Source organism: Trachypithecus francoisi, unplaced genomic scaffold (assembly GCF_009764315.1).
Source record: "Trachypithecus francoisi isolate TF-2019V2 unplaced genomic scaffold, Tfra_2.0 Contig00084, whole genome shotgun sequence".
NCBI lineage: Eukaryota > Metazoa > Chordata > Mammalia > Primates > Cercopithecidae > Trachypithecus > Trachypithecus francoisi.
In genome coordinates, this window is record NW_022680469.1 from 447,243 (window position 1) to 473,300 (window position 26,058).

Consider the following 26,058-nt stretch of genomic DNA (forward strand, 5'->3'; position numbering starts at 1 on the left):
CCCACTAATAAGAAGGGCTGACTGTACTGATATTATACTACGACCTTGGAAACAAAACAGTTATTATAAGCAAAAGAAGCTAGACAAAAAGACCACTCGCGTCAGGATTACATATATATATATATATATATATATATATATACGAAAAATTAGTAAATTGTACATTTAAAAACAAGGCAATGCATGGTGCATGAATTACCTGATCTCCCAAGTTTTGATGACTGGGAGTAATTGCATCTAAAAGAAACACGTGACATTTTTTAGGGAATTCCCCCTCGTCTCCACTGCCAACTGTTCATATCAAGGAAAATAAGTGGATTTAACAAACGTGTAAATGTAAGGAAGAAACGGACAGTGGAGAAAGTGGAGTCCATTTAACATGTACTAGGTGAAAACAGCTCCGGAGAGTCAAGCCCGCTTGGGTCAGCGGGGAACAGTACGTGGTCCCCATTGCACTGGACAGGCTGGAGTCTGGGTGGGTATCACAGCTTAAAAACTGATATTCTGAAAGCCAATGCACGCACACTTTAAAGTCATATACTTTTTATGCCTACATCATTGATGACTAGGAACAGCAGGTGACGTCCTTATAAGATTAAGCAATAAGAAAATAGACTTAATGTGTACTCTCACTGGTCATTAATTTCGTACATTCTCTAACAAAAGAAAACGGTTGGAATAAAATCTAAACCTTTCCAGCACAGTACCAGCACAGTAATGAGTGCCTTACCATACGGAAACACCAGCCTGGGAACTACAAATCCCATTTGGCCACACACAGAAGAAATACTCTTCTAGAGTGCTGCATTACACTCCAATCCCGAGCAGTTCCAGAGAGCCGCGCAGCCTGCCGGGACTTGTAGTTCTTTAACAGGCATAGTTCTCGCGGCCACTTTGCGCTCTTTCAGCCAGAAGCCGGGACCAAGATTTAACGTTCCCGACCCTCTAGCACTCCCCAAGATAGGGTGGTAGTGTTAGGATGAGTGGATGGCGGAGGTCAACCTCCTCCGGTCACGTGGGGGTATTTGACATGTAGCGATTGGTCACCAGAGTTATAGGGCCAGGCTTTAAGCCCAAGAGCTTCCGTTATGCTACTCTGCCTGTTTTGCGGCTGAAGTCACCTCGTGGCGAAGTAGGGAAAGAGGTAACACCGAAAAGAGACAACGGCGGGGGCGCCAAGACGATTGGTGCCAAACAGGGCAGAAAGCAACTTAGCTTTGGGGTGGGTTCCGGTCCAGGGGTTGGAGAAGAATGGCTGAGGGCGCACCCTGGTCTCAGCGGGAAGGATGCTACCCCGAGGACGAGCTACGGTATGAAAGCCACGAGTGACCGGCACCGCGGGGACCCACGCAGCAGGTGTTCCCTCTCACGTCCCTGCCGTCACCCTACTCCCGGTGCCGGTCACCACCGTCTAGGGCTTACTTGGTTCACAGGCTAGTTCTGTCCTCAAGCTAGTGAGCAGAAAGTGTTGAGGTGCGCTACGCCAGTTGAGGTGAAACTGTTAGGCAATGTGAAAGCCGGGCTTTGTAGCTGGAGCTGCGCTTTGCACCCCTAGCTACTCTGTCTCCTTTCCCTCTCAGCCACAGGACCGGATGGCAAGTGGCCGTAACCAGTAGGTGAGACCGATTGGGCGTTGGGGCTTCAGTACTTGACACTACCTGCACGGCTACATCTCCAGCCAAGGATGAGAGGTGATACCAGAGGACCTCTATCTAAATTGGGCACCATTATTGTATGACAACTTCTCTTGCAAAACCTCTCTCTCTCTCTCTCTCTCTCTCTCTCTCTCTCTCTCTCTCTCCTCTCTCTCTCTCTCTCTCTCTCTCCTCTCTCTCTCTCTCTCTCTCTCTCTCCTCTCTCTCTCTCTCTCTCTCTCTGTCTCTCTCTCTCTCTCTCCTCTCTCTCTCTCTCTCTCTCTCTCTCTCCCCCCCCCCCCCCCCCCCCCCCCCGCTCTCTGTGCTCTCTGTCCTCTCTTCGTTTCTCCCTTCTTTCTTTCATTGCTGTTTCTCTGTCCTGTGCATGCCAAAGAAGAAACTTAAGTGCGGCGTCTTTGATCTCTCAATCCTGGAGACACAAGAACATTTTCTTTACTTTACTCAAATCGTTTCCATTGAATACCGCAAAATTAAGACGGCGTTTAAAACAGTTGAAATCCCTTTTCTTCTGGGGTTTGGTGCCTAAAGATTAGGAAAGTTTGCACAAGGAGTGCGCTGTAGCATATACAGCTTTCAGGACCCTGAAATACAGAACTGCAAAGAAACAGACTAAAATGGTTTAACCCCCTTTATTTTTCTTTCATTTTAGACACGTTCAGATGTTCAACGTCTTACCTTACGGCTTACTTCATTATGCATTTCAGTACTCAAAAAATCATTCCTTTGTGAAATGTTGAAATAATTTCTAATCTGTTTCACAAGCTTCAAAAAGGAAGAAAGAAGGTTCAGTTTACATTTCAGCAAAATGTCTCTTTTTAAAGCGGATTTACAGTACATTTACACTTGAGCAAAGTTAGGTTTTGAAGACTTGCTTAAGGTCAGACTTATTTTTTATTTATTTATTTATTATTTATTTATTTATTATTTTTGGTCTGCGCATGAAGATGTTACTGCTTAATTATCTTTCTCTCTCTCTGTCTCTCTCTCCTTCTCTCCTTGTATTCTAACTGAAAGGTTCAGAACGTGCATAATTGGGAAATAAACTGTTGCCTGAACTTACTGGGGGAGTCAACATTGTCACTTTGGACGTGACGCTTATCCTCAGTATTTGCTTCCCCCAGGAGAGAACTGTAATAAAAAAGCATTGCAATTTAATACATAAGCTCAGTAAGTTCCTGTTTATGCTCCTTGGGATGAAACAAAAAGTCCTTCAATTAGAAACAAAGGTTTAATCAAGTAGCATTTTTAATGACCATGTTAAAACTAAAGTTAATGTCCTTTGAAGGGCAGAGTTATAGTTAACAGCTAGCTGTGAATATGCAGAATTTACTTCTATTTCTGTCTTACTTTTCTGTACTTACCTCATACTCCTTTCTTCTTTGCTCATGTTTCTGGCCATCTTTTTGCTTTGGGTTACTTTCTTCCATTATTCAACTGAGATGGGATTGAAATACATAGCTAATTTTTTTTTTTATTTTTAAAAATTTTTGAATATTTTGTATATACGAATTCACTTTTAGGTTACTGACTTGTCACATTTATTTTTTATTTCCTCTGTGTCACTGACTGGCAAATAAAAATTACTTAATTTTAACTGAACATCTGCCCCTCTTTTCCAGGATGCAGAAATAATATTTATGTTGTTTTAAAAATCTTAAGTGAATTAAAAAGAAAAGTGGCTCTGTCATTCTTTGGTAAGTTACAACACAAGTCAAGTCAGAAACTAGAGAAGATGGGCTTTTTAAGTTTTGTTATTCTCGTGCTGCCTTTCTGTCTCAAGTTTTGTCTGTTTTTGCTTAATATATTTTGGGTTTAAGTGAATATAAATTAACATTTGTTAAATCTGCTTGGTGGATTAACCTTTTATTAATGGATAGCATCCTTTGTCTCTTTAAAAATATTATGTCTTAAGGTTTATTTTGCCTAATATTAGTGTAATTGTCTCAGTTCTTTTTGCTTATTATTTTGATGGAATGTCTTTTTCTCTTAACACGGTCAAGTGTATAATAAAGTAGTTTGAATTGGTTTATTGTTTATGATAAACTAGTTTGAATCTTAGATTCAGTGGTGTACAGAAACTTTGCTCCTCTATAGTTTTGCACACTGCCTTCTGATTGTCACGTTACATCTTTATACAGTGTGTGTCAATATCATTTTGTTTTATAAATTTCTTTTTAAAATCATATAGAAAAAAACTTACAATCCCCAAGTTTAATAATGCTGACTTTTATATTTACCTACATATTTATCTCTACCACTGTTCTTTATTTCTCTATATATGTTTGAATTATTGTCTGTTGTCCTTTTATTTCTGACTACAGGGCCCTCTTTTGCATTGTTTTTGTAGGGCAGATTTATTAGTAGTATATTCTTTCAACTTTCATGTATCTGGAAATATTTCAGTTTCTCTTTTATTTTGAACGATAGTGTTTGAGTTTTTTCTATTTAACAGATCCTGGAGCTTCTTGGATGTGCAAATGAATGATTTTCACCAAATGTGAAGTTGGTTTTGGCTATTCTGCAGATATCCTTTCCACCTCTTTGCCTCCTCTTCCTATTGTGTGTAGTAGGCATGTCTCTGTGTGTTGGAGAGCATCAAAGGTCTTTTAAGCTCTGTTCATTTTTATTTATCTTTTGTTTTCTATTCCTCAGACTGCATAATTTCAGTTGACTTAGCTTCCAGTTTGTTGATTCTTCTGCCTGCTCAAATCTGGTGTTGAGCCCATTTAGTAAAATGTTCATTTTGTTGTACTTTTCAGCTTCGGAATTTAATTTGGTTGCTTATGTATTATTTTGTTCACTTACTGTTTTCCTGATTTTCTTTAGCTCTTTGTTCACGGTTTCCCACGTAGCTCTTTGAATATATTTATGACCGTTGGTTTGTAACCATTAATAAGTCTAAAACCTGGGCTTCCTCCAGTGTGTTTTCTTTTTTTTTTATTTCTGTGCGTTGCCCATACTTTCCTGTTTTTTTTTTTTTTTTTTTTTTTTTTTTGCGTGACTTACAATTTTTTTTTGAAACCAAAGGCTTTGAGTATTACCATATGGTAACTGTCAAATAAATTCAGATTTAGACATTACAGAGATTTTTTTATTAAAGAGAACACTGAATTCAGGAAGCTTAAGCATCTTAAAATCAACCAAATATTTTTCTTTCATAGGGAGGGATAAGCAGGATTAGTAGAAATTTAAGGACAAATTCAACAAGCAAATGGGGAGAACAGAGAGCAGGAACTGTATCTCACATGGTAAACCAGTTCTTCAGATGAACTGTTAAAGAGGGTCTGTGCTCTATTTTAGTGCATGACCAGTGGTAAGACAAAATTTGAGGTCTGTGTATGAGAGAAAAGCCTGACTATTCTTAGGTCAAAAGAAGCATAGATACCCTTTGGCCTTGTCTTGAAGTGGCATTGGAGAATACTTGGTCATAACACTGGAAATCAGATTCTGTCTACTCACCAGGGTTTGTGGTTGCTGGTTTTATTAGTGAATTTTGGGGTTTGTTTAGTGACTAAACTACTTTTGTGAAGACTGTTTGTGGTCAGCTAGTGAGTTAAATTTTTTGAAAAGCCTGGAACAAACATAAATATCAGTAAAAACTTCCAGTCTCTGTAGATTGGCCGTCTTCAGCCAGTTGATTGGCTGGACAATTTAAAACTTATCTTAAGTACCACAGTTGGCCATTTGTGTCTGTGAGTTTCACTTTTGTAGGTTCAACCAACTGTGGATTGAAAATATTTGCAAAATTAAAAATAGATGGTTTCATTTGTACTGAACACGTACACTTTTTTCTTGTAATTTCCCTTAAACCATACAGCATAACAACTCTTTACACAGCATTTACATGGTATTAGGTATTCAGAGTACTCGAGAGTTAAAGTATGTGGGAGGCTGTGGGTAGGTTATGTGCAAATACTGTAACATTTTATATAAGGGACTTGAGCATTCTTGGATTTTGGTATTTGCAGGTGGTGTGGGATGGGGGTCTTCCTAGAACCAAGGAATTCCCCAAAGGAGGATGGTACCTTGTTGTGTGCATCCTGACTGTCAGCCAGAGGAGAAAACATAGGGTTTTCTAAGTGTGCATCCTGCTTTGGACATGCATATATCCTTGTAGGTCCCATGATATTTTTCAATCCTTTATAAAACCTTAACTTTTTTTGTGTATTTATTTTCCAGCCTCTTACTTGAAGGGGTGGCCTGCGCCTCCACACCTATGGGCGTTTCTTGTTAGGTGGAACGAGAGACTTGAGAAAAGAAATGAGACACAGAGACAAACTATACAGAAACAAAAAGTGGGCCCAGTGGACCGGTGCTCAGCATACAGAGGACCCACGTCGGCACTGGTCTCTGAGTTCCCTTAGTATTTATTGATAATTATCTTTACCATCTTAGAAAAAGGGAAGTGACAGGATAATAGTATCATCGTAGGGAGAAGGTCAGCAGTAAGACATGTGAATAAAGATCTCTGTGACATGAATAAGGAAAGATGTTGTGCCTTGATATGAATATGTAAACATCTTCTTAAACCTTTTTAGTGCGTAAAGAACAGCATTGCGCTAGCAAGTCCCACCTTTCACCCTAAGGCGGTTTTCTCCTTTCTTAGTAAACAACATACAATCGGGTTTTACACTGAGATGTTCCATTGCCCAGGGACGGGCAGGAGACAGATGCTTTTCTCTATCTCAACTGCCAACAACCGCCAAGAGGCCTTCTTTCCTCATGTATTAGTCCTCCTCAGCACGGACCCTTCACGGGTGTGTTAGGGTGGGGGACGATCAGGTCTTTCCCTTCCCACAAGGCCATATTTCAGACTCTCACATGGGGAGAAACCTTGGACAATACCTAGCTTCTCTAGGCAGAAGTCCCTGCGACCTTTGGCAGTGTACATGTCCCTGGATACTTGAGATTAAGAGAACAGTGATGACTTTTAACCAGCAAGCTGCCTTCAGGCACTTGTATAACAAAGCACATCCTGCACAGCCCAAAATCCATTAAACCTTGAGTCACCACAGCACGTGTCTCTTGCAACGACAAGATTGCAAGGGTGGGGATAGGGTCACAGATTAACAGCATCTCAAATACAGAACAAAATGGAGTCTCTTATGTCTACTACTTTCTATATAGACATAGTAACAGTTTGATCTCTCTTTTCCCCACACTTACTTTCCCTTCAGGCTTTTTAGCCTACGTACTACTTTTTTCCTCTGTTTACTCCTTACTTCTAGTGGCTGTGTCTTCAACAAATATCACCAGCAGGCCACAACAGCCTTGAGAAAATTCTGTTGCCTTTCCCTGGGGAACCAATAGACAAGTCACCCCCACCACCATAGCTCTTTTTTAATAGCAAGGTTTATATTCCCTACTGTGGCACCAGCAGTTCACACCAGGAATACTAGCTGCTTTCCTAATGGTTGCCCTCAAGGTAGAGATTAGGGATGGTAGGCAGGTAAATTAAAATGCTACAGGTCTTTCTGAAATGTAGTATCTTCTTTTTTCTAATCAAGTACTCCCCTGGTTATTTTAAGTTCTGATTAGATTTCGGAGTTTCAAATTACACTATTTAGATAATTTTTGCTTATATAAAGTTATGTTTTAACCTGATGTCCAAATTAAATCCCTTTGTCTCTTTTCTCTATCTCTTCCCAGTTCTTTTTTCCTTGATCTTAATGTGATGTACAAAGTAACTGTTAGATACTATGGTATCTGTGACAGCATTTAGACATATAAAGTATTATATAAATTTAATATACTGTTTAAAGCAGTGCATGTGAACTGTGTTAAAATTTTACCAGGTAGTATATTCAAAAGAAAAAAAGATGTTAGTTGACCTCAATATCCACTCAGACCCTGAGATAATGTTTTTATGATTCAGCCCATTTCCTAGTTGAATTTATGTTGGTATTTAAAACTGTGAGTTTTATGAGTTAATGATGAGTTGATGGGACAGATTTATAAAATATCCCATGTTGTCTCTCTGTGCCACCAAGATAATTTTGTTAATCTTCATTGCCTTGGATTTTTGTTAGAATGTAACAATTCCAAAATGTCCTTCAATGATCCTCACTCCAGTACACTACTCACCCTTTAATATGTCATGATAATATTTGCTAGAGAAGATGATACATTTTGTGTTCTCACACAAGGCAGTATTGTTTGGTGGAGAGCTGATTCTAGAAGTTGTGCTATTAGTTTGTAAGAGAGTTTCTCTTTTAAGAATTGAAGTGTGAACCACATTAAAGGCAATAACATATATGTGGTGGATAGAATAATATGCCCCAACTCGTCAAATCATATTTGTGTCCTGATCTCTGTTACCTGTGAATATGTTTCCCTGCTTGGCAAAACTTGATTTGCACATGTCACAAAGTAGGATCCTGAGACAGGAAGATTATCTTGGATTACGTAGTGGATGAGTGTAATCAATCACAGTTCTTTTACGAGGAGGGCAGGAAGATCAGTCAGAAAAAGAGATGTCCTAGGAATATATAAGTTTTATTTGTTTTTACAATATTTTAAAATAAGAAAGAAGATTAAAAGGAGAATTTATAGCTCCCACTGCCCCCCACCAAAAAAAGTAAGGGGATGTCAGAGAGACACAGAAAGAGAGAAAAGAGAGAGAGTGAGAGAGAGATCTCAGGATGTTTTGCTGTTGATTTTAAAGATGGAGGCAGGAGTATAAACCAAATAATGGAGACAAACTCTGTAAACTGAAAAAGAGAAAACAGACTATCCTCTGTGAAATAATAAATATATTGGTCTTTGCCCCATTTTCCTAATATATAGCTCCTAAAACCCTTATTGTTGGGATGCTGGGATAATTTTTTCTTCTAATATGTAGTCTTTGACCTCCAGTTCCTGACATGGAGCTCTTATGACCTTTCTAATTTCATGAGTAATAGGAGCATTTGACAAATAGCTGCTAAATCCCTTGGAATTTCCTGGTGATAGGAGAATCGTTTTCTAATGAGGTGACTATTAGTGTGTTCTTAGCCCCAGAATGGGAGGCAGTTGCCAGAGAAACCAACCTTGTGATTAGAAGATTGGGACTTTCAGTCTTATCCCAAACTCTTCAGAGACAGCACCAGGGGCTGAAAGTTTAGTTGATCACCAGCCACCAGTAATGTAGTCAGTTATGGTTATGCATTGAAGCCTTGTAAACACCTAGTGAATGAAGTTTAAATAACTTTCGGATAGCTTGATGTGTGAAGGGTCCAAGAGGTTCCTGGAACAGGGAAGCCTCATGCTCCTTCCCACATACTTCACTGTTTGCATCTCTTCTGTCTAGCTCTTCATTTGTATCCTTTGTAGTATTCATTATAATAACTCTGTAAGTGTAAGTGTTTCTGTAACTTCTGTGAGCCACTCTAGCCAATTAATTGAACCTAAGGAGGAGGTTGAGGGTAGCATAGTTTACAAAATGAGCCCTGTGGCTGACATCTGAAATGGGGGCAGTCTAGTGGGACTGACGTCTTAAATTGTAGAGATTTTCATTCTTTCTAGGTGACTAGTGACCAGAATTAAATTGAATCCTAGGCTACCCATTTGTTGTCCGCTGAAGAATTGCTAAGAATGGACAGAAATCCTCACATATTGGTGACCAGAGATGAAATATTCTATATTGAGAGTTTAGAAGAGCACACTTAGACGAGACTTAGAGTTTCGTTTTTCCTAACAGTCTGGCAATAGTGTCAACATATGTTAAAATGATCTGGGTAAAATAAAAGGCTTGATGTCTCTTAACTTATTATTATTGGTTTAATTGGAGCTGGGGAAGTGTAGCTTCATAAAATTGTGACCAAGTAGTTCCATTTAGGTAATCCATAAAAGTCAAGAACCATTGGAAATCTAGAAATGTATGACTTGACGATTCTAATTGAGTGACCCAGTTGGTGGCCTTTTCCAAAACAAGTAAGGCAAAAGCATATTTCAGCGTCTTTGGGCATTACAGTCTTTGGTTTTGGATTTCCTGATTCTTTTGCTGCCAAGGTTGGCATTTAGATTCATAGAGATATCTCCACTTGCAAATAATCACAGTGTTAGAGTTTTAGAACTAATTGTAACCCCTTTCAGTTTTATAGATAAAATAGTCATAAGTATTAAGTGTAAATACAGTGCAGTTGTGCATGCTTTAAAAGGCAAACAATATACGTGATCTAAGATAGAGGATTACCTTATGAGAACCTACTAGTAGTGTAGAAATTATGAAACTAAACATGACTATAATAATTTACCCTTTCTGAAACTCTTTTACTAATTCTAGGCTTCTTTCGATTTCCGCTTTCCTAAATTTAGCAATGACTATTTCTCTTCTAATTTACTTGTGAGTAGCTCTGTGTGTTCGTTTGTGTACCACAGCAATCACTTCAGGTACTTTCGCTGTTACAGGTAGTACTTGTACTAACTCCTAGGATGTTATTTTGTTGGAGTTTTATATTCGCCGTCAGAACTCCATGTTTACTCTGCTCTTGAAAGACCATACTCTTTGGAATGTTGTAGTTATTGATAATCATTTATTCTCATGTTTTCATGTCTTTGATTTATATCCCTGGACAAACTGTAATTGGCTCATCCTGCGATTATCTGTTTATCATACCTGCCTATAAGTTATTTCTCTAGATAAATGAAAAAGTAGATTAAATGCTGTTGCAAGTGGCTTCATGACAGTGAGCCAAACAATGAAGGACAAAGGAAAATGCTTTATATGAATTCTCTGTCACCACTCATTTGCATTAATTGGTCTTTGCCCCCTTTAACCACTTAGCAATTTGAGACCTATATCTTAGGTATGGTTGGCTAAGAAGAAAGTGAAACTTTTCACATTTCGTTGGATTTGCGTGACAATAGGTGCCAACATCTGGACTTCACTAGACGATGTTTTTCCTTTGATTCTTTATATATCCCTGCTGTACTTAGGTAGCACTTCTCAAACTTTTTGGCCTAAGAAACTTTTAGTTAGAAATTATTGTCTGGGTGCAGTGGCTCATGCCTGTAATCCGAGCACTTTGGGAGACTGAGTGCCCAAAGGTCACTCAATCTCCTGACCATTGAGATCATCCTGTCTAACATGGTGAGACCCCGTCTCTACTAAAAAATACAAAAAATTAGCCAGGAGTGGCAGCAGGCACCTGTAGTCCCAGCTACTCGGGAGGCTGAGGCAGGAGAATGGCGTGAACCCGGGAGGTGGAGCTTGCAGTGAGCCAAGATTGCCCCACTGCACTCCAGCCTGGGCAACAGAGCAAGACTCCATGTCAGAAAAAAAAAAAAAAAAAAAGTTTTTTTTTTTTTGGAAGACCTTAATGTGGAATCAGTGAACTCTTTTCTGTGTTATATTAAACTTCAGTCATCTTTTTTTATGTTTTAAGTGAATTTTATCCTTTTCAATAATTTTGTAATGTTTATCATTTGGAAATATTGGTTCACTGAGTTGTATAGATCTTTCAGATGGTTTACAATATTAGAAAATGAGATTTGTCAATATTAGTTACTACCCTTATCAGAAAAGTCTTCAAAGAGTGGGAAACTGCCAGATTAATGCAGATTGAAACTTTCCAAAATTCTAATTTTCACTAGAAAGCTTGATTTTTATCATTGCAATGCATAACTGTATTGTTTATCCTCCCATACTTATTTGATTCATTTTCTGTAAAATGTCTGACCTTAATTAGAATAACCATAGTAGTAAGAACTATTATACTATCATATCTTATATACTAGTATTATTATTATAAAAACATGTAGGAATGTTTATTGACAATAACACACAATAGCAAAGACATGGACCTAACTCACATGCCCATCAATGACAGATTGAATAAAGAAAACATAACACATAGCCACCATGGGATATTATGCAGCCATAAAAAAGGGATGAGTTCATGTCCTTTGCAGGGACATGGATGAAGTTGGAAAGCATCACTCTTAGCAAACTAACACAAGAACAGAAAACCGAACACTGCATGTTCTCACTCATAGGTGAAAGTTGAAGAATGAGAACACATGGATACAGGGAGGGAAACATCACACACCAGGGCCTGTCAGGGGTGTGATCCTAGGGGAGGGATAACATTAGGAGACATACCTAATGTAGATGATGGGTTGATAGGTGCAGCAAACTACCATGGCATGTGTATACCTATGTATACACATGTATAAACCTGAATGTTCTGCACAAGTACCCCAGGACATAAACTATAATAATAAAAAAAGAAGTATGAAGGATCAGAAATTGTATTTGCAAATTAATAAAATTGCCATAGTTTATGGATATTGACAGAGCTATTGAAACAATAGTTTCTCTTTTTTTTTTCTTGTGATGGAGTCTCGCTCTGTCGCTGGCAAATACAGGTGCAGAATGGGGATGGGGACCCAGCTACCTGTTTTCCCCTGTGACTGACCTAGTTCTGGACCACAAGGATACTGACCACAAAGTCTACCTATGATGGCCCACCCTATGATGTCCCACACAAGCAAGAGGAGAACATAATGGAACTCTGAAAGGTTTATAGATAATCTCATCCCATTACCATCTCACATTTCTGGACAAACCATGTACTGTGAGTAGGGGATGACTGAATGGAAGTCAAAGTTATAGTTACTAGAAATCCAGACTGTGGCTGTAGAAAAACCTACACACAAGGGAAGTAAAATGCTAACCCCTCCAGGCTGGAGGGCAGAGGCGCGATCTCGACTTCTCGACTCACTGCAAGCTCTGCCTCCGGGGTTCATGCCATTTTCTTGCCTCAGACTCCTGAGTACCTGGGAGTACAGGCACCCACCACCAGGCCTAGATAATATTTTTGGTATTTTTTAATAGAGATGGGGTTTTACTCTATTAGCCAGTATGGTCTCATCTGACCTCCTGATCCGCCCACCTTGGCCTCCTAAAGTACTGGGATTACAAGCGTGAGCCACTGCGTCCAGCTGAACAAGTTTTTCACAATGGCATCTACCACTGTGTCCACATTTGCGCCTCTGTCCTGAACCTCAATTCCTATAAGTTGATGTGTTGAGAACCAGACAACATTTACAAAATAGAAGACAAATCATGAGCTTACGGAACCTGAAACTTTTTATACTGGGCAGTGTGGTAGACAGAACACTGACTGCCCAAAGATGACCATGTTTTAAGTCCTGAAATCTGTGAATTATCATATTGGAAAGGGTGCTATTGTAGATGTTGTTTAAAGTTAGGATTTTGAGAGAGGAAAATTATGTAGGGCTATCTGGCTGCGCCCCATGAAATCACAAGAATCTTCTTAAATGAAAAAAGAAGGTAGAAGAGTCAACCAGAGAGATGGCATTATGCATAGCACTGGACTTGTCATTACTAGTTTTGAAGATAGAGGAAACAGAGATCTAAGAAATGCAGGCAGCCTCTAACTAATGTTTAAAAATCTCATTTTCTAATATTGTTAGCCTGTGGAAGAGGCTAGGGCACATATACTCCCCTAGAGTCTCCAGAAGGAATGTAAGGTAATGAGATAAGCTGCTAAACTTATTGTAATCTTACACAGGTAGTAAGCAAACCTACTCTTTGCTTATAGATGCAATAGCATTTTTATTTTTTTCTAAGACTGCTTGGTATACAGGAATCCTTGAAAAAATACTATGGAACAAAAGTGCTCTGTATCTCTGCTCCTAAAATAGCAGAAACACCATACTGACTTTGGTTCAATTTTCCTTTGATTATACAACTTCATTGGCAATGTTGTTTAATCTGACCATCATAGGCTGAGATGAGATCTGTTCAGTTTATCTCATAAGTTTACTAGTTAAATCTCAAACATACTATACTTTTGTAACTGAGTGACTGCGATTGTAAGGATAACTACTTCTGTGTGCGTATAAATGAGTCAGTTGTCCCTTTTGGGGTCTTCAACAAATAAGCAAAGATAACCTCATTGTGGAGAGCACTTCACAGTTGTTTTTAGGGTTACATAATCTACTCTGTATCCTTAAACACTTGAAGATCTGTTAGAACTACTTGTGACATAGTAGTCATAGTATTTTCTAATATTAATACCTGTCTTCCACCCGGGAGGCGTATGTGGTGTGTCTGCAAATAACGTGTTTATGATTATTGGGGTCCCCTATACTGGACCTATGTCTGTGTTCAAGTGGTCACAGGGTTACTGTGCTTTAACATGACTCCTTGGCTGGCTGTTAAGTGAATAATTAAAGTGAGTCTTTTTTGCAGGAGCTGAGACCAATCAGTCACTTTTCCTTTCTGTATGTAACACAAGCTGGATGGCATTTGTCTGTTCGTAGAATGACTAATGACTACAGGAGTCGGAGAAGACATCCAGCAATAATTAATTGGTAAGGTTTGGGAGCTGGGACATCCATTGAATGGCAATTAAATCATCTGAGTTGACTAGCTAGGAAAGCAAATTTAGCAGGCTTACTGTCTTTGGGAAAGACACACAAGGGTATATGCATGTGCACACATATTGTGTATGTGTAAGTCTTCAGGAGGAGATTTAAAAGAATCATTAATGTCCTGTTCTTATACCTTAGAGTCTTAATATTTTAATTCCCTTGTGCCTAGGTTTTTCTACTGCCACAGTCTGTGTTTCTAGTATTATAACTTTGATTTCCATTCAGTCATCCCCTACTCACAGTACATGGTTTGTCCAGAAATGTGAGACGCTAAAGCGATGAGAGTATCTATAAACCTTTCAGAGCTCCGTTATGTTCTCCTCTCTTGCTGTGTGGGCCATGATAGGGAGACTTTGTGGTCAGCATCTTCATGATCTAGAACTAGGTCAGTCACAGGGGAAACCAGGTAGCTGGATTCCCTATCCCATTCTGCACCTGGATTTGTCAGGGAAAAAAAAAAGCATTATGCCTAAAGAGTAGAATGCTGGAATAGAATGCTGAATTTTCAGAGTAGTTTTATATTCATATAACTGTGCGTCTTTTTTGTCCTGATAATAACTCAGGAGGAAACTAAGAGGGCATGATCCCTTTCTGTGGATAGCTATACTCAGTGTCCCAGTTTTCCTTTGGGACACTGGGACACAGGCAGAGACTCAGAAAGTCTACATGGATTAGCTGTTCATTCGCCATAGCTCCTCAGTATGCCAGGAGAGCTATGTATGGCCTTTGCTTTCATTCAGGAACTGGGAAACTTGACCCCATGCCTAGTCATTCTTCTCATTAAAGTAGCAGAAGTCATGTTAGAGACATTATTGCTGCACTTAGTACTCCTGCCTTTAAAGCTTTTTTCTGACACTTCCTGAAAGTAGCCTCAGCTCTCCATATGAAACAAAGGCAACCTTACGCACAGCCTTCTCAGGGAACCCTCAGACAGTTAAAAACCTAGTTTCACATTTTTTAGAGAATAAGATCCTCATTGCTCCCTCTGTCACTACAGTTTTTCACCAGGAGATCTGTTGGCTACCGTTACCCTAGGTATGGGGGTGGTATCCATGCAATAAAAATCTTACAGTACTTTATTATGGAAAGCAATTTTTTTATTCAGTAAGCTTTCCCCTGTGTTGTAAAAGTTTTAAAGATTGCAGGAGTCTGAAAAATTTGACGGTTTGCTAGCTCCAGCTGTTTTTTGTGGAGAGTGAGCCTTGGATTTTCTTTCTTTTTTTTTTTTATTATACTTAAGTTCTAGGGTACATGTGCATGATGTTTATATCATGTATAACTCCCCAATGCAATCCCTCCCTCCTCCCCCCTCCCCATGATAGGCCCCAGTGTGTGATGTTCCCCTTCCCGAGTCCAAGTGATCTCATTGTTCAGTTCCCACCTATGAGTGAGAACATGCGGTGTTTGGTTTCTCTTCTTGTGATAGTTTGCTAAGAATGATGGTTTCCAGCTGCATCCATGTCCCTACAAAGGACGCAAACTCATCCTTTTTGATGGCTGCATAGTATTCCATGGTGTATATGTGCCACATTTTCTTAATCCAGTCTGTCACAGATGGACATTTGGGTTGATTCCAAGTCTTTGCTATTGTGAATAGTGCCGCAATAAACATACGTGTGCATGTGTCTTTGTAGTAGAGTAATTTATAATCCTTTGGGTATATACCCAGTAGTGGGATGGCTGGGTCATAGGGTACATCTAGTTCTAGATCCTTGAGGAATCGCCATACTGTTTTCCATAATGGTTGAACTAGTTTACAATCCCACCAACAGTGTAAAAGTGTTCCTATTTCTCCACATCCTCTCCAACACCTGTTGTTTCCTGACTTCTTAATGATTGCCATTCTAACTGGTGTGAGATGGTATCTCATTGTGGTTTTGATTTGCATTTCTCTGATGGCCAGTGATGATGAGCATTTTTTCATGTGTCTGTTGGCTGTATGGATGTCTTCTTTTGAGAAATGTCTGTTCATATCCTTTCCCCACTTTTTGATGGGGTTTTGTTTTTTTCTTGTATATTTGTTTGAGTTCTTTGTAGATTCTGGATATTAGCCCTTTGTCAGATGAGTAGGTTGCAAAAATTTTTTCCCATTCTGTAGGTTGCCTGTTCACTCTGATGGTAGTTTCTTTAGCTGTGCAAAAGCTCTTTAGTTTAATTAGATCCCACTTGTCATTTTTGCTTTTGCTGCCGTTGCTTTTGGTGTTTTACATGAAGTCCTTGCCCATGCCTATGTCCTGAATGGTACTACCTAGATTTTCTTCTAGGGTTTTTATGGTATTAGGTCTAACATTTAAGTCTCTAATCCATCTTGAATTAATTTCGTATAAGGGGTAAGAAAGGATCCAGTTTCAGCTTTCTACTTATGGCTAGCCAATTTTCCCAGCACCATTTATTAAATAGGGAATCCTTTCCCCATTTCTTGTTTCTCTCAGGTTTGTCAAAGATCAGATGGCTGTAGATGTGTGGTATTATTTCTGAGGACTCTGTTCTGTTCCATTGGTCTATATCTCTGTTGTGGTACCAGTACCATGCTGTTTTGGTTACTGTAGCCTTGTAGTATAGTTTGAAGTCAGGTAGCGTGACGCCTCCAGCTTTGTCCTTTTGACTTAGGATTGTCTTGGCAATGCGGGCTCTTTTTTGGTTCCATATGAACTTTAAAGCAGTTTTTTCCAATTCTGTGAAGAAAGTCATTGGTAGCTTGATGGGGATGGCATTGAATCTATAATCACCTTGGGCAGTATGGCCATTTTCACGATATTGATTCTTCCTATCCATGAGCATGGTATGTTCTTCCATTTGTTTGTGTCCTCTTTGATTTCACTGAGCAGGGTTTGTAGTTCTCCTTGAAGAGGTCCTTGACATCCCTTGTAAGCTGGATTCCTAGGTATTTTATTCTCTTTGAAGCAATTGTGAATGGAAGTTCATTCCTGATTTGGCTCTCTGCTTGTCTGTTACTGGTGTATAAGAATGCTTGTGATTTTGCACATTAATTTTGTATCCTGAGACTTTGCTGAAGTTGCTTATCAGCTTAAGGAGATTTTGGGCTGAGACGATGGGGTTTTCTAAATATACAATCATGTCATCTGCAAACAGGGACAATTTGACTTCTTCTTTTCCTAACTGGATACCCTTGATTTCTTTCTCTTGCCTGATTGCCCTAGCCAGAACTTCCAACACTATGTTGAATAGGAGTGGTGAGAGAGGGCATCCCTGTCTTGTGCCAGTTTTCAAAGGGAATTTTTCCAGTTTTTGCCCATTCAGTATGATATTAGCTGTGGGTTTGTCATAAATAGCTCTTATTATTTTGAGGTACGTTCCATCAATACCGAATTTATTGAGCGTTTTTAGCATAAAGGGCTGTTGAATTTTGTCAAAAGCCTTTTCTGCATCTATTGAGATAATTATGTGGTTCTTGTCTTTGGTTCTGTTATATGCTGGATTACGTTTATTGATTTGCGAATGTTGAACCAGCCTTGCATCCCAGGGATGAAGCCCACTTGATCATGGTGGATAAGCTTTTTGATGTGCTGCTGAATCCGTTTTGCCAGTATTTTATTGAGGATTTTTGCATCGATGTTCATCAGGGATATTGGTCTAAAATTCTCTTTTTTTGTTGTGTCTCTGCCAGGCTTTGGTATCAGGATGATGTTGGCCTCATAAAAAGAGTTAGGGAGGATTCCTCTTTTCTATTGATTGAATAGTTTCAGAAGGAATGGTACCAGCTCCTCCTTGTACCTCTGGTAGAATTCAGCTGTGAACCCATCTGGTCCTGGACTTTTTTGTGGGTAGGCTATTAATTGTTGCCTCAATTTCAGAGCCTGCTATTGGTCTATTCAGGGATTCAACTTCTTCCTGGTTGAGTCTTGGGAGAGTGTAAGTGTCCAGGAAATTATCCATTTCTTCTAGATTTTCTAGTTGATTTGCGTAGAGGCATTTATAGTATTCTCTGATGGTTTTTTGTATTTCTGTGGGGTCGGTGGTGATATCCCCTTTATCATTTTTTATTGCGTCTATTTGATTCTTCTCTCTTTTCTTCTTTATTAGTCTAGCTAGCGGTCTGTCAATTTTGTTTATCTTTTCAAAAACCACTCCTGGATTCATTGATTTTTTGGAGGGTTTTTTTTGTCTCTATCTCCTTCAGTTCTGCTCTGATCTTAGTTATTTCTTGCCTTCTGCTAGCTTTTGAATGTGTTTGCTCTTGCCTCTCTAGTTCTTTTAATTGTGATGTTAGAGTGTCAATTTTAGATCTCTCCTGCTTTCTCTTGTGGGCATTTAGTGCTATAAATTTCCCTCTACACACTGCTTTAAATGTGTCCCAGAGATTCTGGTATGTTGTATCTTTGTTCTCATTGGTTTCAAAGAACATCTTTATTTCTGCTTTCATTTCGTTATGTACCCAGTAGTCATTCAGGAGGTTGTTTTCAGTTTCCATGTAGTTGAGCGGTTTTGATTGAGTTTCTTAGTCCTGAGTTCTAGTTTGATTGCACTGTGGTCTGAGAGACAGTTTGTTATAATTTCAGTTCTTGTACATTTGCTGAGGAGTGCTTTACTTCCAATTATGTGGTCAATTTTGGAATAAGTGCGATGTGGTGCTGAGAAGAATGTATATTCTGTTGATTTGGGGTGGAGAGTTCTATAGATGTCTATTAGGTCCGCTTGGTGCAGAGATGAGTTCAATTCCTATATCCTTGTTAACTTTCTGTCTCGTTGATCTGTCTAATGTTGACAGTGGAGTGTTGAAGTCTCCCATTATTATTGTATGGGAGTCTAAGTCTCTTTGTAGTCTCTAAGGACTTGCTTTATGAATCTGGGTGCTCCTGTATTGGGTGCATAGATATTTAGGAGAGTTAGCTCTTCCTGTTGAATTGATCCCTTTACCATTATGTAATGGCCTTCTTTGTCTCTTTTGATCTTTGATGGTTTAAAGTCTGTTTTATCAGAGACTAGGATTGCAACCCCTGCTTTTTTTGTTCTCCATTTGCTTGGTAGATCTTCCTCCATCCCTTTATTTTGAGCCTATGTATGTCTCTGCATGTGAGATGGGTCTCCTGAATACAGCAGACTGATGGGTCTTGACTCTTTATCCAGTTTGCCAGTCTGTGTCTTTTAATTGGAGCATTTAGTCCATTGACATTTAAGGTTAATATTGTTATGTGTGAACTTGATCCTGTCATTATGATTAACTGGTTATTTTGCTCGTTAGTTGATGCAGTTTCTTCCTAGCCTCGATGGTCTTTACATTTTGGCATGTTTTTGCAATGGCTGGTACCGGTTGTTCCTTTCCATGTTTAGGGCTTCCTTCAGGGTCTCTTGTAAGGCAGGCCTGGTGGTGACAAAATCTCTAAGCATTTGCTTATCTGTAAAGGATTTTATTTCTCCTTCACTGATGAAGCTTAGTTTGGCTGGATATGAAATCTCGGTTGAAAATCTTTTCTTTAAGAACGTTGAATATTGGCCCCCACTCTCTTCTGGCTTGTAGAGTTTCTGCCGAGAGGTCTGCTGTTATTCTGATGGGCTTCCCTTTGTGGTAACCCGACCTTTCTCTCTGGCTGCCCTTAAGATTTTTTCCTTCATTTCAACTTTGGTGAATCTGGCAATTATGTGTCTTGGAGTTGCTCTTCTGGAGGAGTATCTTTGTGGCGTTCTCTGTATTTCCTGAATTTGAATGTTGGCCTGCCCTACTAGGTTGGGGAAGTTCTCCTGGATGATATCCTGAAGAGTGTTTTCCAACTGGTTCCATTTTCCCCCTCACTTTCAGGCACCCCAATCAGACGTAGATTTGGTCTTTTTACATAATCCCATACTTCTTGCAGGCTTGTTCATTTCTTTTCTTCTTTTTTCTTTTGGTTTCTCTTCTCGCTTCATTTCATTCATTTGATCCTCAATCGCTGATACTCTTTCCTCCAGTTATCGAGTCGGTTACCGAAGCTTGTGCATTTGTCACGTATTTCTCGTGTCATGGTTTTCATCTCTGTCATTTCGTTTATGATCTTCTCTGCATTAATTAGTCTAGCTGTCAATTCTTCCACTTTTTTTTCAAGATTTTTAGTTTCTTTGCGCTGGGTACGTAATTCCTCCTTTAGCTCTGAGAGGTTTGATGGACTCAAGCCTTCTTCTCTCATCTCGTCAAAGTCATTCTCTGACCAGCTTTGATCCGTTGCTGGCGATGGGCTGCACTCCTTTGCAGGGGGAGATGCGCTCTTATTTTTTGAATTTCCAGCTTTTCTGCCCTGCTTCTTCCCCATCTTTGTGGTTTTATCTGTCTCTGGACTTTGATGATGGTGACGTACTGATGGGGTTTTGGTATAGGTGTCCTTCCTGTTTGATAGTTTTCCGTCTGACAGTCAGAAGGACTGTCTGTGGTCTGTTAGAGATTGCTTGAGGTCCACTCCAGACCCTGTTTGCCTGGGTATCAGCAGCAGAGGTTGCCGAAGATAGAATATTGCTGAACAGCGAGTGTACCTGTCTGATTCTTTCTTTGGAAGTTTCCTCTCAGGGTGACGCCACCTGTGAGGTGTGGGTTTCAGACTGCCCCTAGTGGGGGATGTCTCCCAGCTAGGCTACTCAGGGGTCAGGGACCCACCTGAGCAGGCAGTCTGTCCGTTCTCAGATCTCAACTCCACGTTAGGAGATCCACGGCTCTCCCCAAAGCTGTCAGACAGAGTCGTTCGGGTCTGCAGCGGCCCCCCTTTTCCCCTAATGGACTGCAGCTGTGCGCTGTCCGCAGCGGTAGAGTCTACAGAGACAGGCAGGCTTCCTTGAGCTGCTGTGAGCTCCACCCAGTTCGAGCTTCCCAGCGGCTTTGTTTACCTACTTAAGCCTCAGCAATGGCGGGCGCCCCTCCCCCAGCCTCGCTGCTGCCTTGCGGATAGATCTCCGCAGACGGCTGTGTTAGTAGTGAGGGAGGCTCCGTGGGCGTGGGACCCTCCGGCCAGGTGTGGGATATATTCTCCTGGTGTGCTGTTTCCTAAAGCGCAGTATTGGGGTGGGAGTTACCCGATTTTCCAGGTGTTGTGTGTCTCAGTTCCCCTGGCTAGGAAAAGGGATTTCCTTCCCCCTTGCGCTTCCAGTGATGAGGCGATGCCTCGCCCTCTTCAGCTCACGCTGGTCAGGCTGCAGCCGCTGACCAGCACCGATTGTCCGGCACTCCCTAGAGAGATGACCCCAGTACCTCAGTTGAAAATGCAGAAATCACCGGTCTTCTGTGTCGCTCGCGCTGGGAGTTGGAGACTGGAGCTGTTCCTATTCGCCCATCTTGCTCCGCCCCACCGAGCCTTGGATTTTCATATGCCACCGTTATATTATGATACTGGTAATGATTTATTTTAGTATCTTCCTTTTTTTTCTTTAAATTTTTTTTCTGCCTTTTGTGAGGTTTGTTTGCCAACCACCCCCCCTTTTTTTAATTATACTTAAGTTCTAGGGTACATGTGTACAATATGCAGGTTTGCTATATATGTATACACATGCCATTTGGTGTACTGCACCCATTAACTTGTCACTTACATTAGGTATATCTCCTAATGCTATCCCTCACCCTTCGCCCTACCCCACAACAGGCCCCATTGGGTGATTGTTCACCCTGTGTCCAAGTGTTGTCATTGTTGAGTTCCCAACTATGAGTGAGAACATGTGGTGTTTGAATTTCTATCCTTGCAATAGTTTGCTCAGAATGATGGTTTCTAGCTTCATCCATATCCTGCAAAGGACATGGATGCATTCTTATTTATGGCTGCATAGTATTCCTTGGTGTATATGTGAATTTTCTTAATCCAGTCTATCATTGATGGACATTTGAGTTAGTTCCAAGTCTTTGCTATTGTGAATAGTGCTGCAGTAAACATAGGTGTGCATGTGTCTTTATAGCCGCATGGTTTATAATCCTCTGGGTATATGCCCAGTATATGGGATGGCTGGGTCATATGGTACTTCTAGTTCTAGATCCTTGAGGAATCGCCATACTGACTTCCACAATGGTTGAACTTGTTTACAGTCCTACCAACAGTGTAAAAATGTTTGTATTTCTCTACATCCTCTCCAGCACCTGTTGTTTCCTGACTCTTTAATGATCACCATTCTAACTGGTGTGAGATGGTATCTCATTGTGGTTTTGATTTGCATTTCTCTGATGGCGAGTGATGATGAGCATTTTTTCATGTGTCTGTTGGCTGCATAAGTGTCTTCTTTTGAGATGGTGTCTTTTCATATCCTTTGCCCACTTTTTGATGGGTTTTTTGATTTTTTCTTGTAAATTTGTTTAAGTTCTTTGTAGATTCTGTATATTAGCCCTTTGTTAGATGGGTAGATTGTAAAAATTTTCTCCCATTCTGTAGGTTGCCTATTCACTCTGATGGTAGTTTCTTTTGCTGTGCAGAAGCTTTTTGGTTTAATTAGATCCCATTTGTCAATTTTAGCTTTTGTTGCCATTGCTTTTGGTGTTTTAGACATGAAGTCCTTGCCCATGCCTATGGCCTGAATGGTATTACGTAGGTTTTCTCTTAGGGTTTTTATGGCTTTTACGTCTAGTATTTAAGTCTTTAGTCCATCTTGAATTAATTTTTATGTAAGGTGTAAGGAAGGAATCCAGTTTCAGCTTTCTCCATATGGCTGGCCAGTTTTCCCAGCACTGTTTATTAAATAGGGAATCCTTTCCCCATTTCTTGTTTTTGTCAGGTTTGTAAAGATCAGATGGTTGTAGATTGTCAAAGATCAGATGGTTGTAGATATGTGGTTTTATTTCTGAGGGCTCTGTTCTGTTTCACTGGTCTATATCTCTGTTTTGCTACCAGTATCATGCTGTTTTGGTTACTGTAGCCTTATAGTATAGTTTAAAGTCAGGTAGCCTGATGACTCCTGCTTTCTTCTTTTGGCTTAGGATTGTCTTGGCAATGCAGGCTCTTTTTTTTATTCCATATGAACTTTAAAGTACATTTTTCCAATTCGGTGAAGAAAGTCATTGGTAGCTTGATGGGGATGGCATTGAGTATATAAATTACCTTGGGCAGTATGGTCATTTTCACAATATTGATTCTTCCTGTCCTTGAGCATGGAATGTTCTTCCATTTCTTTATGTCCTCTTTTGTTTCGTTGAGCAGTGGTTTGTAGTTCTCCTTAAAGAAGTCCTTCACATCCCTTTAAATTGGATCCTAGGTATTTTATTCTCTTTGAAGAAGTTGTGAATGGGAGTTCACTCATGATTTGGCTGTCTGTTATTGGTGTATAGGAAAGCTTGTGATTTTTTTAACATTGATTTTGTATCCTGAGACTTTGCTGAAGTTGCTGTATCCTGAGACTTTGCTGAAGTTGCTGATCAGCTTAAGGAGATTTTGGGCTGAGACGATGGGGTTTTCTAAATATACAATCATGTCATCTGCAAACAGGGACAGTTTGACTTCCTTTTCCTAATTGAATACCTTTTATTTCTTTCTCTTGCCTGATTGCCCTGGTCAGAACTTTCAACACTATGTTAAATAGGGGTGGTGAGAGACGGCATCCCTGTCTTGTGCCAGTTTTCAAAGGGAATGCTTAAAGTTTTTGCCCATTCAGTACGATATTGGCTGTGGGTTTGTCGTAAATAGCTCTTATTATTCTGAGATATGTTCTATCAATATCAAATTTATTGAGAGTTTTTAGCATGAAGGTCTGTTGAATTTTGTTGAAGGCCTTTTCTGCATCTATTGAGATAATCATGTGGTTTTGTCTTTGGTTCTATTTATATGCTGGATTACGTTTATTGATTTGCGTATGTTGAACCAGCCTTGCATCCCAAGGATGAAGCCAACTTGATTGTGGTGGATAAGCTTTTTGATGCGATGCTGGATTCGGTTTGCCAGTATTTTATTGAGGATTTTTGCATCGATGTTCATCAGGGATACTGGTCTAAAATTCTCTTTTTTTTTTTGTTATGTCTCTGCCAGGCTTTGGTATCAGGATGATGCTGGCCTCATAAAATGAATTCTGGAGGATCCTCTTTATCTACTGATTGGAATAGTTTCAGAAGGAATGGTACCAGCTCCTCTTTGTACCTCTGGTAGATTTCGCTGTGAATCCATCTGATCCTGGACTTTTTTTTGGTTGGTAGGTATTAATTATTGCCTCAATTTCAGAGCCTGCTATTGGTCTATTCAGATATCAGTTCTTCCTGGTTTCGTTTTGGGAGGGTGTATGTGTCCAGGAGTTTATCCATTTCTTCTAGGTTTTCTAGTTTATTTGCGTAGAGGTGTTTATAGTATTCTCTGATGGTAGTTTGTGTTTCTGTGGGATCAGTGGTGATATCCCCTTTATCGTTTTTTATTGTGTCTGTTTGATTCTTCTCTCTTTTCTTCTTTATTAGTCTTGGTAGCAATCTGTCAATTTTGTTGATCTTTTCACAAAACCAGCTTCTGGATTCATTGATTTTTTTGGAGAGTTTTTTTGTGTCTCTATCTCCTTCAGTTTTGCTCTGATCTTAGTTATTTCTTGCCTTCTGTTAGGTTTTGAATGTGTTTGCTCTTGCTTCTCTAGTTCTTTTAATTGTGATGTTAAGGTGTCAATTTTAGATCTTTGCTGCTTTCTCTTGTGGGCATTTACTGGTATAATTTTCCATCTACACACTGCTTTAAACATGTCCCAGAGATTCTGGTATGTTGTGTCTTTGTTCTCATTGGTTTCAAATAACATCTTTATTTGTCTTCATTTCATTATGTACCCTGTAGTCATTCAGGAGCAGGTTGTTCAGTTTCCATGCAGTTGAGTGGTTTTGAGTGAGTTTTTAAATCCTGACTTCTAGTGTGATTGCACTGTGGTCTGAAAGACAGTTTGTTATAATTTCTGTTCTTTTACATTTACTGAGGAGTGCTTTACTTCCAACTATGTGGTCAATTTTGGAATAAGTGTGATGTGGTACCGAGAAGAATGTATATTCTGTTGATTTATGGTGGAGAGTTCTGTAGATGTCTATTAGGTCCGCTTGATGCAGAGCTGAGTTCAATTCTGGATATCCTTCTTAACTTTCTGTCTCATTGATCTGTCTAATGTTGACAGTGGGGTGTTAAAGTCTCGTATTATTATTGTATGGGAGTCTAAGTCTCTTTTTACGTCTCTCAGGACTTGCTTTATGAATCTGGGTGCTCCTGTATTGGGTGCATATTTATTTAAGATAGTTAGCTCTTCTTGTTGAATTGATCCCTTTACCATTATGTAATGGCCTTCTTTTTCTCTTTTGATCTTTGTTGGTTAAAGTCTGTTTTATGAGAGACTAGGATTTGCAACCCCTGCTTTTTTTGTTTGTTTGTTTTCCATGTGCTTGGTAGATCTTCCTCCATCCCTTTATTTTGAGCCTATGTGTGTCTCTGTACATGAGATCTGTTTCCTGAATACAGCACACTGATGGTCTTGACTCTTTCCAATTTGCCAGACTGTGTCTTTAGTTGGAGCATTTAGCCCATTTACATTTAAGGTTAGTATTTTCATGTGTGAAATTTATCCTGTCATTATGATGTTAGCTGGCTTGCTCGTTAGTTGATGTAGTTTCTTCCTAGCATTGGTGGTCTGTACAATTTGGCATGTTTTTGCAGTGACTGGTGCCAGTTGTTCCTTTCCATGTTTAGTGCTTCCTTCAGGAGCTCTTGTAGCGCACGCCTGGTGGTGACAAAATCTCTCAGCATTTGTTTGTCTATAACAGGTTTTATTTCTCCTTCACTTATGAAGCTTAGTTTGGCTGGATATGAAATTCTGGGTTGAAAATTCTTTTCTTTAAGAATGTTGAATGTTAGCCCACACTTTCTTCTGGCACGTAAGATTTCTGCTGAGAGAGCCGTTGTTAGTCTGATGGGTTTCCGTTTGTGGGTAACCCGACCTTTCTGTCTGACTGCCCTTAACATTTTTTCCTTCATTTCAATTTGGTGAATCTCACAATTATGTGTCTTGGAGTTGCTCTTCTCGAGGAGTATCATTGTGGTGTTCTCTGTATTTCCGAATTTGAATGTGGGCCTGCCCTACTAGGTTGGGGAAGTTCTCCTGGATGATATCCTGCAGAGTGTTT

At 39.7% G+C, this 26,058-nt stretch overlaps 1 pseudogene across 1 annotated transcript in view; it reads left to right on the forward strand.

Moving 5' to 3' along the window:
* Positions 1 to 1,065: 1,065 nt before the first annotated feature.
* The window catches only part of LOC117090551, a 48,873-nt pseudogene continuing 23,880 nt past the window's right edge, over positions 1,066 to 26,058 (forward strand). Inside the window, exons 1-3 of the transcript XR_004440059.1 lie at positions 1,066 to 1,144; positions 1,581 to 1,691; positions 3,275 to 3,349. The product of XR_004440059.1 is annotated as a gamma-taxilin-like (transcript). The remainder of the gene's footprint in view (positions 1,145 to 1,580; positions 1,692 to 3,274; positions 3,350 to 26,058) is intronic.